This window comes from Colius striatus, chromosome 1, assembly GCF_028858725.1.
Source record: "Colius striatus isolate bColStr4 chromosome 1, bColStr4.1.hap1, whole genome shotgun sequence".
NCBI lineage: Eukaryota > Metazoa > Chordata > Aves > Coliiformes > Coliidae > Colius > Colius striatus.
Window position 1 is genome coordinate 116,084,373 of NC_084759.1, and position 13,401 is coordinate 116,097,773.

Consider the following 13,401-nt stretch of genomic DNA (forward strand, 5'->3'; position numbering starts at 1 on the left):
CCAGGCACCTTGCAGATATGCAAGAAATTCTGCAACTCTCAAGTAAACAAAAGCTGAGTTAAGATCTGACTGAATACTATATAAACACTTTTATTTTTTACAGATGTGTGTGTACATATATATATATATATATCAAGACTGAAAAGTTGAAAAAGACTTGCCTTGAAACACATGGACTCCTTTTGCATTTATTTTCCAATATTTATGCCACCTAGTTACACTAGAAATGCTTGAAATAAAGAATTAAAGGTGCTTATTTGCTAGAAACAAATGTTACACTTGAACACAATTCTTGGTGCCAAGATGATTGTATAAAGTTATTTAAGCTTCACTCATGTTCATCCACACAACAAAAATAATTCCAAATTATTTACCCCAAACACAACTCATCTTTCTAATTCAAACAGCACATAAATGCCAATAGAACTGGGTTTACATTCAGTCTATTCATACAAAATATTTACTGAGTAACCACTAAAGGAAATCAAGAGTTGCTCATGGATTTTCCACAGGTAAAAACCAAGATACTATTTGCAGGATAAATCACTGATTGTGCATTTACTCTGCTCTAGTATATCTGGGGCCAAACATTTAACTTAATAAGGAAGTACCATTTAAATGTTACAGGATCGGGTTCTATTCCTTACTTCCTTCTAGTCCTTATTGCCTTTCCCCATACATACAACATGCAAAATCCAAATACTATGGCACCCTGCATAAATGAACCTCATCATGTAAAAATGGAGCCACATTAGAGAAATTCACAGAAGTTAATAGAAAAGGTGACGCATCCTTTTTTTTCATCTTGGCTTACAGCTCCTTAGAGTTCGCTTCTGAGTTCTGTATCTACAAGTTGTATATTCCTGGTTCCCGTACTGGCTGCTCCATGCACTGACAATCTAAATAAATCAGATAGTAAACTATTATGAAAGGTCAGGGAATAGTGGCTGTCAGAAGTTGTGCTGGTCTCAGTAAAAGATGTTTTTTAGACCTAAGAATACAGAAATAGCTACTATGAAGAGAAATAAAGTTTGGCCAATTTTGCTTTATTTAAGTGGATTATAAGATGTGGATTCAAATCCTGCAAACTTGCATTCTCTTTGCAAGTGTTAATATAAGATCGGAGGCTCTGTCTTATAAGTGCCCTTGGCATCATATTGTATCTCTACATGGGCCTTCATGACACCTTGACTTCTCAGTACTCATCTACTTGACCTCAGTTTAGCTGCAGAAGTTCTAACTGCTTTTAACTTTCAGTCTCAATTAGGGAGACAAAACAGTTAATAGAATCACAGAATGGTAGGGGTTGAAAGGGACCCTTAGTGATCATCTAGTCCAAATGCCCTGCAGAAGCAGGTCTACCTAGATCAAGTCACACAGGAACGCATCCAGGCAGGTCTTGAAGACCTCCAAGGAAGGAGAATCCACATCCTCCCCGGGCAACCTATTCCACGGCTCCCTCACTCTCACAGTAAAATAGCTGTTTAAATTAGCTTCAATGGTGAATAAGATGTTGAAGAGTAGGTGATGGACTCAAAGTGTTTCTTATCTCACTCACTCTACTGGCACTCTTTTCAAGTGCTTTGCTGGCCTGCCCCACTATTAACCTCCCTCCACACTAAGAATTAGCTATGTATTCTCATCCTTTGTTCCCTCTCTCAAAGGGCTCCTCCTCTCACCCTTTACCCAAGAATCTTATGCAGTCTTTTTTGAATGTGTATAACAAAATCCTTTTGAAAGTCAAAATAAATTATTGCCACTGATTGGAATATAGAGAAGCTTCTATTTTGACCACTTACAGCACGCTTTGAAAGTTCTGATGCTGATGCAATGCCACTTACTGCAGTCTTATGACTCAACAGTCATATTGGAAGCATAGATTTGAGGCTGCAGAGCTCACTTGACTATTTCTAGTGAAGACCAAGCTCTTTGCCCTTGTGGTGTCACAGCACAGGAGCAATACATAACTAGATTTCTCTGCAATCTTTAAATACATTCCAGCAATCTGTCTTTTGAGAACTGGGTTCTCTTCCCCCTGTCCCAGGATCCCTAACAAAGTAGTACAATGGAAAAAAACATCATTCAAAACCCACCTAATATTATGCATCCTTAAAGTTATGTGGAAATGTATGAACCAGAAAAACAGTTTACTGAAACCTTTAAGAATTGAAACAAGCAAATTGTGCACAAACCTGACAAAGCAAAAAAAGTGCAACACAATAATCCTTGTTAAAATTTGCAGCCTCCACTTAGAGTCACAAAGAAAGCTAAAACTGCCAGAAGTGCAATCTCTTCCACACTCATAAGGTGTGCTTTTGAGGAATAATAAAAACTAGAAGCATGAGGCTTGGGTGTTCAGTAAACAGGGAGTGAACTTTATTGGGTAAGAAACAAATCTAACAGTTAACTAATTCAGTGCCTAAGGTCAAAACTTCATTCCCAGATCTTGTACATCACAAAATGTCACAACATTTGGCTGTCTGCTATCAAGAAAGAGCAAAATACCACAACTTCTCTCAGGGCAGTATTAAAGGACAATGTCAGTGCTTCATTAGAAAACTGGTAAATGTCTTTTCTTGCTTTGCTCAAAGTCACCCTGCCAAAGTAGCACAGGGGTATGAGGCTGAATGGAAAAATGGGCCCAGGGAAAGGCAGAAACATATTCCATCTGCCTGGCAGTGTCTGATAAAACCTGCTCTCCTATTTCCTTTAATCATTGTGATTTTCAAACAGAAAGATATAATGTGTTTAACACAGAAAAGCTCTTTGTATGCCATTAGAAAACATTTCACTGATTATTAAAATGCAGCCACTCAACAATATGGTGATATCTGATGAAAACCTTAGCAAAACACAAAAATGAAGTGAAACCACAGAATCTATTTTAAAGACTCAGTATTTGTCTTGAGTCTCAGCAGTACATCACATCTGAAAGTGGAAACTCCATTAAAACTGAACATACGTAGCATTACCTTAGAGACTTCAGTTCAGTTTGAACTAGGTGGGAAATGATGGGTTTGAGTCACCAAGACTTCTTCCTACCAAACATCAGTCTTCTCCAGAGGTCTTCCACCCAGGCACTGACCAAGCACAGTCTATCGGATTTGTCAAGACAGGAGGCCACAGAAGTAGAAATGCTCAATCAGATCTCAAGGTAATCAAACTTCCTAGAGCATGACACAGTATTACAGTAAAACAGTGCTGTGGAGTGTTGCATTCAGGTTCATTAATCAAATAAAACTGTCATTCAAGATTTACTGTACTCCTGTGCATAGTTATCCATTATCTGTAACAAAGCCTGAAGTTACTAAATAACTTCACATTTTGAGTATTATGCTGTTGTTTACTATCTAGTAATATGAAGGAATGCAGAAAGAGTCATTTTCTGCTAATACTGAACAAGGAACATTATTAGATTAAGGACAGAACATTACCCTTGAAGCTTTTCTCCCAGCTTTGTGCCACTGCAGAACATTTAGTTACACTTCTCCCTGATGTCTCCTGACACAGATTTAAAGAACCACAGCAAATCACTCCCATCACTCCACTAACACTGTGTGAGAGGCACAGAGAAGGAAATATGTTAATTCTGGTAACAAACCAGAAAAGTACATTGGTATCATATTCCTTCCATCTGCAAAGAACAAAGGGCCAGTCGGTTCCCACCACATATCTATAAGATGAGAAAGGCAGAAATGTCCTATGATAAAAGAGTGTTTACAAAAAAGAAAGAAAGATGAAAAATGATACACATGTAATAGTGGTACCCACGTAAAGGACAGGAGGGAAAACATGTTCCAAAAAAGTCCCCAGGATTCCCTTTTCAGTGTTTCAGAGACAATGCACAAGCATGGGGGCAGGAGGCACAAGTCTCTGCCCTTACTCCTCCCTTTCCAATCTTGTATGAGCAGAAGCCCGAAGGGTAGGTAACCCAACATTATCCCATGGGTTACCCTTCTAGTTGTTCATCTGTCTGTCACTAGTTAGCTGCTTGTGAGAATTGAATGAAGAAGCAGACAGAGAAAGGACAGTGTTGCATGGACCTTGCAGAAGCAGTTTTGCAGGAGGTCTTATCTCCTTTACCTCCTACAGTCACTCCAAGACAGCTACACATCACACTACATCAATTCTCTGGTTCCCTCAGCTTAACACACTGAGGCAAATGGGTACAAAGTAGATGAGAAGCAGCGAAGACCAACCAGATCCACCTTCCAATTGGAAGTTAGCAAGGTGATGTCAAACCCTGCCAAACTCTACTCTCCACTGAGAACTTTGTCCAGAGCTTTATGATGAGGAAATAGCTCTGCATGCAGCTGCCTGTGATTTCCATTTAACCCATCGTTTGGCAATCTCCATATGTAAGGCTGTAGAAATAATCTTTTCACTAAGCACTTCCATGTGTTACTGGCTCATTATTCAGAAGCTTTCTGGTCAGATAGTGTTAGAGGTTACATCATTTGCCAATGGTATTTGGAATGCTCAGCATTTGTGAACAACAGATACAGATACAAGGTATAATCGTAGTCTACAGAAATAAGGATTATTACTTTTCCACCTTAACTAAGCTTTACCTGACTTCTGGACACTTCATTTTATTGAACAATGGGGGAGTTCTGCAACAAAAAGCTTTTCCAACTCCAAGGTTCTAATGAGTAAGTTCTTGGACCAGATGAAGTAAGAGGTATCCAGGTGAATGTTGTCTCAGGACATACACAAATTTATGCTGCTTCTCTCCATGTCCAGGGCAGATAGTACACAGCACTAAGCCACCAAGTCTGTATACCAAGGATAAAAAGTCCAATCAGCCTCTGATGTGGACAAATTGAAAAAAAAATTAAAAATATTTGGATACCATTTTAGTTTGAGGTTGAAGCTTCTCTAGGCAGTTCAGGAGACTTTATACAGCCAAAGGATCCAGACCTAGATTTAACATACACTATAAATACAGCCTACCATGTAGGCAAATATGTCTTACAAGTTTTGTACTGACTGTTGTCACTAAAGTACAAATAAGCCAGATTCACACAACAGGGTTCTTATGAGACTGACAATATCCTCAGCCTGCTCTCAGTCCCTCAAGTCAACTCAACAGTGAGAAAAGTCCATCCTCCCAAGTGACCTTAACAGAATAAAACTGTTTCTCTCCTTCATGCAAGAAAATAAAAAGGCCTTACATTATTTCAAAAGTTAAAACAGAGGACAAGAAACAGACATGAAGGTATCTATGGCTTCAGAATTAGTGTTACAAACACAAGAAGGTGACAAAGGAACAGTATGACAAATGGAAACAAAATGAAACTGCTAAAGATTGTTCACTGTAACGTGCAAGAAAAGAGATGAGGTATTCCAAAGCAAGAGACAGAAAAATAGAGAGATTTGCTATATATGCTATCAATATGTTGCAAACTAATAAAATATGGGAAATGTCTACTATCTTCTGGACATTTCTGATTACACCATATGTTGGAAAAGCACATCTGCTCTTCACACATAATGGATAGTACATACTTTAATAGTAAATTTGAGGAATGCACAGAGTAGAAACTGATTTACATGAATTTGCTAGTCCAGTGCCACATGTCTGACTCTCACTGTCATACTGGTATAACATTCTTTACCTCCATTGCTGTAAGCCTGGAAATTGAACATCTATTTAATGCTAACAGCAACAACATTTCCAGGAAGAAGCTCCTGGGACAAATGAACACTTTGCACTGAAATATTGGGCTTTTAGGAAAAGCACTTCTTCCCTTTTACCAAGTTATTCATATCTCAGTCTCATTTGTATTTAAGAAAGAAACCCAGATTGTGCAACAATCTTTCAAATAGAACTGTGCTACCATTTTGTAGTGAAAGGTAAATGCATAAATCCTTAATGGGCTGCTGAACAATTTTTGACAAAGTGATAGTCTCATGACAGATTAACAGGGCATACATTTTGCAATGTACAGCACTGAAAGACACATGCAAATGCACACATAGTAATAAACACTTGGGGTAAAATTCCCTGCCTAGGAAGCTTTTGTACAAAATCCTTTTAAATGTTTTCTTGTCACTAATATGTCTACCACCTTAATGCAGGTTTGACCTGAGAGTGGATGTTTCAGAAGATCACCATTATGCTCAAGTTTTCCTTGCCTAAAACACAGGTAATTTTAACTCAGAAAAGACAAATTACCCCAATCCTGTAGAAATTGTAACAGAATTTATCGTTATTACTTTTAAAAATGGATGTCAGATGGTAGAAACCTTGCCACAATAGTAGAAACAACGCATACTTATATTTTTGGCATTTTGGGACATAATCCCAAGACTACAGAGTGACAGAAAACTACTTATAGAATCATAGAATCATTTGGGTTTGAAAAGACCAACCCTTTGAAGAGATAGACAAAAATAAGCAATCCCTTCTCCTTTCAATAAAAAATATTGTATATTTTACAGAAGTATCATTCCATCTCTGAAATTTCCACCAAACACTGACTTGATGAAACTTCAAGTTTAATAAAGTTAGTCACAACTATGTAGTTTCTAATTTTCAGCTCTAATAATTCCCATCAGAAAATATTCAAGTGTTTCTTCTTTTCCAGTGACCTATAGTCACTTCTAACATACATTTAGATAAATAGTAGCATCCTCTTTGTGATCCTCAATGATGAATGCAACATTTCATCCTAGAAAGCTCTCAGGGTTTGGACAGCACTAAGGAAACAAAATTGCCTGTTTGTCTTCCTGAGCTATATTCAACTCCTGATTGGAAGGCTGACTTGAAAATAACCTCCCATACAGGAAAACTACCTTGAAGTCTGGAGCTGAGCATTCAGATTAGGAAATCTGTAAACAGTCATAGAAAACTACCTTTTGTTAGTCTGACTCACATTTTGTGGAATATAACACAGAGGCTTTGCCAAAGTATTGCACAAAAAAAAAAATCTGTTAAACATTTAAAGAGCCAGTAAAACAAGTTCTTCTACATAAAAGTTCTCTTGAAAAATCAGATAGCTACAGAAACAGAACAACGTAAGATAAAAGGAAAAAGAGGAGCTGCCAAAGGTTACAATAGCTAGAACCACAGTACCACCATATTAAACTAGTTTTATATTTATCTAATTCCATTCTTGTACTATCATAAACCTGAAATAATATCAAATAAGATCCAAACTTGAAGCTAATTTGACTTGTTTAAGCACTTCTTTCTAGAATGTTATATCTGCACAAAGTCTACTCTAAGATGCACTTCAAAGATGATTCACAATGCACACCATTATTATTAACAAGTACTTTTTAAAATGAGATACAAAGACCTCAATATTTTGTGTTGTATGCAGGCATACTTCTGAATACCAGCACCTGTAAAATATCAATATTCACATCATTTAATTGTTATATTCCTACTTGAACAGTTGAATTAAAAATTCTTATGCAAATAGAAATCACAGAGCAGATGTAGGTAAGGAGATAAGGGTAGATGGGTAGATAAGTAGATGTTATCAACTGTAAAAACTGGAGATTTGTATATGTCTAAAAAAAACATGAATTTTTAAAGTTACAGATTATCCTAAGGGACAATAAGAGTCAGTCCATCTACTTTTTGTAAGTGGTCTGGCATTTTAAATAATTTTTTTATTTGTGAGTCACCCACAAACCAAACTCATTCTTTCCCAATGTATTTGCTGTTTGAAAATTACTCATTGAATAATTTCTACAAAAGGAATTTCACCCTAAGGGTTTATCTGCAAGCTTCTTCGCTATTATTGTTCCCTACCTATTATTCAGCATGTTTGAGCAGGTTCCCAATTCACACGTTATTTCTAGTCACTAAGTGAATGAGTGAAATTTTAAGCTGCTTTATCCATACAAGAGGAATAACAAATCATGAATGAGGAACAGTCAATTTTGTTTGCTAGTTTAAAGCAATCCTAGCTGTTTGGAGCTGAAAAAATTCAAACACATCAAGGAGTATGAGCAAACTCACTAACCAAAGCAGCAAGGCTAGCAGCATGCTTCATCAAAAGGCAAATCCTATTTCAGAGACATGCAGCAGGAACAATGCTACACGAGGCTCTCAAAATGGCTTTGCTTTCAATTCTGAAGCCCAGAAGCACCTTCCAGACCACCAACTTCTCCAAGGCAATGGCAAAACTACTTGTTTGGCACACATTCATTAAGAAGTTATTTAGCATCAGTGTGACCTCACAGTTCTTTTCTGTGATATTACTGCTGTCCCGTACCAGTCATGAATTGGAGAAACCCACTCGAAATAAGTGCATCATGTTCTCTGAAAACTCATCAACTATTTCCAAAAGGCATTGCATTCAGAACTATGTGATATTCATAAAGTAAGCTAGTTTCTAAGATTTCTACCCAAGCTGAGATAGCGAGTGATCAGAGCAGAACTGTTTAGAGGCCTCTGGAGAACAAGCAGGGAGCAAGGTGAAGCAAAGAACATGCACCATTAAAAACTGGGATTCAATTAAAATTTAGGTAACTGTTCAGGAAGACTAACTGGGAGACAACTGCATAGACCAGTGTACCAGCTACATTTAAGATGGGATCCTGCCTTGCTGTGAGCACTGTGGCCTTTGAGCCTGGGAAGCAGCAAGTGCTTAGCTATTCTGATGTGAGTAACCTGGCATCTCCAATGGTCTGCTGCACTAAGATGACAACATTTAGCACTTGGCAGGGTTTTGCCCATCAGGTGGAAAAAACTCAATACTTGTAACAGTGTCTTTTCCCTCTTACTGGATCCCGCAGCCTTCCTTTGGTTTTGGAATATTTCAGAATAATTCCATGAAAGTAATCAACTTTTATGACTTAAATGCTACACACAGGGCCCAGCAAAATAGCTACATTATATTTTTGCCAGCTTTTTTTCTCTTTACCTTTGTGTGTGCATCCAATAGAAATTTTTACTCTGGTATCATGTAATAATACCAATATTGATGTCCTTTTCAATCAGAGAATATTACTAGTCCCTTAAGGGTTATATTGACCTAAGCTTTGCTCTCACCAATACTTACCTCTCAAGTCAATGAATCTTGGTGCTGAAGACAACATAAGTCAATAACTGCTTATTACAGTTAGAATAAGAATTACTGAGAAGACTTATGAACCCTAGATTGGTACCTATGAACACTATGGTGCCAATACTAACATAGTTGTCTGTCACTACCATAGGAGTATCAAGGTTTCCATCACATCTGTCTTCTCTAGTAAAATTTGGACTTTTCTACATTTTTTCCCTTTTCTAGCAAAGCTCTGGACTACTTGTCCCAAGTAACAACAAAACTAAAGAATACAGTGTGTTCTTATAAAGGAGTTCTGACAAGTGTAGTTTAAAATTTAAGACACAGGCAAGCATTTATAAAGTTTATAAAATCAAGCATATAATGCCAGACTTTATATCAGACTTTTTTTGGGGGGGAGGGGTGAAGGGACCTGAATTGTTATGGGTCATTTTTTTAATATAGTTACTGCAACTTTTTGTACTTAATTCAAGCCTCCTTGTATTTAATGTCAAGAGCTGGTCCCTGAAGCAGGCAGTACACTTAGTCCTCTGTTTCTCTTAAACTTTGGTTTTATGATAGACTAAAAAACAAGCACTGGAGCTCAGTTGTACACAAGTTTCCAATTAGAGAGCCCAGGCGACTAGCAACACTACATCTTTACCATCCTAAGAACATGAGAATCCATAAAATCTATCCATACTTTCAAAACCTGAGGTATAAGAGAACAAAATTGTAAGAGTATATTGTTGAGGGAAAGCATTAGGGGAGGAATATAGCTCAGTGAACCTGGTAAAGAGACAGGTGGTGAGTGTGCAACTTTGGCAAACAAGCAGACATTCTCATTCATACAGATCCAGACAGTTCATCCTTACTGCTGCTGCTAGCAAGGTATGTCCTCTTTGTGCAGTTAAAACTCACCAGGACATTTACACTTGCTCATGTTTTACTCCACTAGTAAGATAAAGTGTCCCAAAGTCATAGACAACAGCTAAACCTACATTAGACATCCTACATCCATGTACTGGCTGAATTCTAATTCAGATAAGCACCAACAAAATTCTTAGGATCTTCTCATCTCACTCATGCCATAGGCATATCTATCTCCAGTGCATTCAGTAACACTTGCCTATTTGCCCACTATTTGTGTTAATGGCTCTCACTCAAATGACTGAGAAATACGCTGCTTCACAGCTAAGTTTTCATGAGCATTCAGATCTGTGAGGCGTTGAAGCCTTGAGTAAAAGTCACCAGCACAGCTTTAAGAGAAACCTTTCAAATATCTTCAAATTGCCCACTCCAACTGCCTTAAAAATGTGAGCATCTATAGGAGACTGTTAGTATTAAGGTCCTCTGATAGACAAGGACATTGTGTGTCATTGAGCTGTGTTTCTCACAATGTCAAACACCCTTCTAGAGGTTGCAATGTTCCTCTAAAGACTAGTGTTTGCTTTTCTGCTTAATAACCAGCCCACTCTTCAATCTTTTTACTAGAGGAAGAAAGGGGTTTGTTATAGTTAAGCATAAAAATTCAGAATAGATTTTTCTAGTCAGTTAACCATATTCTTGAGGGAAAACATAAGGTAGTATAATTATTAAAGAGCACTCTCAGTAATACTCACATCTTTATTGTGTCAACTCACTGCCAAAAAAATTAAGATTTATAGTAAAAGCCACTTACATTTCTTCTTTGCAGAACCAAGCCATCTGCCTACAATTTACCGTCAGTCCCTGCTAGATGAATTCACACGTATTTTAAAGCCCTGGAGTAACCATTAGAATGGAAATTGGACACTACTTGTCATTTGCAAAGCTTTCTTAACTGGAGAGGCTTCCCATTTGTTCAATTAAATGTTTGTATGTGCGATACACTTTATGAAATTTATCCCAAAACAGCGAGAACTGAAATAATATTGGAGGCAGATGGCACAGCTGTTCCATTTAGAGAACTATCCCCAGCAATACATAAAGTGATGGACAGGACAGAGAAGCGGGAGTAAAAACTTAGTACTATGAAGAACGTCATCTATGAATATTAGCAATAAACAAAACATTTCAGCTCCAATCTTCTCTCCTCTACTATACGTAACTGCTTGACTCACTCGTGTTTATCCAGTTATACCACAGTCTTTTCATTCAAGAAGTCGGCCACGGAAACCATATAATTTTTGTCCCTAAGAGAATCCATCTCTCTTCCTTAAAAGCTAAAGGAGTCTGAAAACGCATCTGTCATGTTGAGAAAAGGAGGCACATATTCGTATGGGCTGATGAGCCAGTGTACATGCAGAAGAAACACAGATTCCATTAGGAACAGAGAGCAAGTTCAGGCTGCTAATTATTTGCATCCCTCACACAGAACAGAAATCATTGCACCATGCTCCAGATGCTGCAAATCTCAAGATGCACATCCATGGCTCATAACTAAGTCTGGCAAACATTTCCACTAAGGAGAGGGAAGAAAAAACCCAGAGCTATCCCAGTCAGTCTGTATCTATTTTGAGATTTCTGAGTTGCTGGTCTGCTCTACTATCTCAGCATCAGGAAGGTCACCTTAACAAAGAAAAGTGCTTGCAAGAACACTTTCTGAAGTTTTTCCTGAAGTCTTCAAGATTGAAGACTTGAAAGAATTCAATGAGAGCATATCTCTTCCTGTACAGCACCTAGACTAGGGCTGCAGATTCAGTAAACTAGCACAGTAATCAAAGCATTGCTTTAAAAATTTCCCACTTGCATAAAATAAAATTATAGAGAATATATGGAAACATATTTAAACCAGAATAGGGTGTCAGGAAAGGCTTTTATCTTGGAAAGCACTGCTTCACTGGAAAATAAGGAGTAAGTATCACACTGTCCATCACAAGCCAGCACATAGATCTTAAAAGGTTTTACTTCAGCACTCAACAGAAACCACCTTGGGCCAGAAGGTAGATCATATATCCATAAGCCCACCGTGATATTAGGACCACAGTCATCTCTTGTGGAGACTTAGCATAACATCAACGGTCAAAGATAGTAACAAGATCATTCTGTGACCAAACTCAGTTAAGAAAGAACCAGGAAACCACAGTGCAGGTGTCACCACCTTCTTGTTCCTACTTTCTGCTCTGCAGTCTACTCTTTCCCTGCTTTTCTCTTCAATCCTGCAACCTATTAGAGACTTTCACAGCTGGACTACTGCTGGGAACTCACTTTGCAGCAGCTAAAAACTAAGTGGAAGAAAAGCCCGTTGTGTGGACTATCTGTGAGACAAAGTTCTCTGTAGGTGCCATGCAACAATAAACTGCTAGGGGAAATGCAGAGAATGCTGAGAAGATAAAAAAGAACATCCTGGTTCACCAGAACATCCACAAATATTTGCCACGTTTGAATGGATTCAGTTGGAGACTGTTACATCTAGTGCCTTAAGAATTATTAGAGACAAAAAAATACTATCAGTGCACAAATAAGGGAGGTGAGAGGGCATTTAAATCCTTTGCTAGGCAAAGGGCCATTCATTTCCTGTGAGGGTGAAGAGACGCCAGGTCGTACATTCAGTGGTGTGTTACTTAAAAAAATATTTTCTGACCTTGCTGTTTCTGTATAAATGCTTCCCTCCCCAACCACTTCTTTCCCACTAGTAATACCATAAAAGACATGCCCCAAGAGATAAGTTTCTAATAAGGTTCTAATCTTGCTTTCAAAGCACTTACAATGATTGTAGTAGCAATTTAGAAATAAAAGAAGTAAACTCACAGGACCCAACCTCTTCTTTATTTGCAGGAAACTTGGGTTGTGCTGGAATTATTGCAAAGTATATCACCACAGAGAAATCTCTTTAGTTTCTAGCTCTCATTTTCTAATAAGCAAACATTGCTGTAAACAGTACAATACATGGTAACTCCAGACAAGCTATGAAGAGCAGGCATTTAACTTTACTAGTTTTATACCCTGGCTTCATTTCAGCTACATCTTCAAAGGCCAATATCCATATATATTGTCCAATAACTCCAAATACATAAAGCAGCTAAGCATAATTAGTTATTTTCCACCACAGATGTAAACATGGAAGTCATCACAAGGGCATAAATGCACAGGTAATCCAGAAGGCATAGAGCTGCTGCAGAACACTTCAACAAAGCAGCAGTGAGAGGCAGCCTTACAAACTTGCCAAACCAGAGGGAATTGTTGTACATAACTAAATTGCTGGTCATCAGACCCTCCATTTCACTCTCCAGGAAACCTTTATATATAGCCTTATGCTTTTTAATTACTGTGTCTATCATAAGATTGCTTGCCAGGTTGTGTTGGTGTTGATCCAGCAGCTAAGAGTGACATATTAGGCACAATTTTGACAACACTTAGAAGTTATTTTAGCCAAAGCACAAGATACAGTTTCCTCTAAATTCTCATGTCTAGC